General features: G+C 41.4%; 1 long non-coding RNA gene across 1 annotated transcript; it reads right to left on the bottom strand.

The window, feature by feature from the left end:
- Positions 1-537, bottom strand: LOC146680556 (uncharacterized). The gene is made up of 3 exons (XR_014918286.1): positions 420-537; positions 208-325; positions 1-118 (listed from the first exon to the last, which is right to left on the bottom strand). It is a non-coding gene; the product is annotated as an uncharacterized LOC146680556 (long non-coding RNA).
- Between the last annotated feature and the right edge of the window lie 679 nt (positions 538-1,216).

Here is a 1,216-nt window from a genome sequence, read left to right as displayed (position 1 = left end):
TATTTACAAGGGAAAGGGGCTATATACAGTGATAAATAAAAATGTGCCAGCAGGAAAACACCGAGGCGATGAGATGGAGCCGAAGCATACAGGTAGGTAGCAGACGCACCGGAGCTACCTGACAACAGGGAACAAAACAGGGTTCATGGCATACCGTTGATAGCCGAACGTTAAACACAAGTGGACGGAGAGAGTTGGAGAGCTTACTTGACCACCCAAACCACAGCCGCTGCGGTGATCGCCGCCTGATGGTACGTAGCACTCCGTCGCGGATCCAGAATAGCCAACACAAAATCCTAGGTAGGCGGGCAGGCGATGGAACAGGCTAAGACAAAGAAAAGTAGGCGAAACGTGGATCCTTTAAAACATACAGCTCCACAGCGTAAAATCAACAGATGCAGCCTGTGCTAACTCGTTACCACTTGTGACAGCGATAATACTCCGACACCAGACGTCCGTGACTCTGCTCCCTAAAAGCGCTCACTGATGACGTCCGATGCGTCGCAGGTGTGTTGGAATGCCATCAAGCCCCACCTCGCCTACCTATAACCAAAAGGAAAACAAAACCCAAACAACAACAGTACACCTACCCACCACCTCCTAACATTTAGTGCTAATGACACTGGCTACAGTATTGTTTTAATATGTGAATTTAGACAATCCTTAAAGTTGCGCCTTCGATAAAAAGTACAAGGTTGTATGTTCTAGCCAGAGCAAGTTTGTTCTGTATCAGCCTGTTGTTGAGCACTCACTTGTATTGTGTAATTTCTATTTTATTCTTAGTTACTAGTTCCAAAGTTCACACACGCTAGAAAATTCAATTTAAAGATTCCTCAATAATAAAACAAATCACCTGTGGTTTAACAGTACTGTCAAACCAATACACAATGCACAAACAACAGTTTTATTTTATTACACTTACGCTAACATAATGACTTGTTGTCAACTTGATTAATGTCATCTTCACTTCACCTGCTCAACTCAATGAATGTGGGGAGGGGAAGACAACAGAGATCAGAAGAGAGCACAGAAACTGCTCTGATTGTCGATAGCAGGAAAATGTAGCAGAGTCTCCCAAGCTAAAATAAAACGAGTGCAAATAATTTGGTGAATAAAATAATAATTAATATTTTTTCCTTGTTAAAGAAAACAATGATTCAGTACTTTCATTTTGTAGTTATATGTTAAAAAATATTGTTTCACAAAGTTAAGAAGT

The sequence above is a fragment of the Copadichromis virginalis genome, linkage group LG23, assembly GCF_057382275.1.
Source record: "Copadichromis virginalis isolate Kocher_CV1m ecotype Utaka linkage group LG23, C_Virginalis_male_GT1.1, whole genome shotgun sequence".
NCBI classification, from domain to species: Eukaryota; Metazoa; Chordata; class Actinopteri; order Cichliformes; family Cichlidae; genus Copadichromis; species Copadichromis virginalis.
This window is presented reverse-complemented; position numbering and strand designations above follow the sequence as displayed.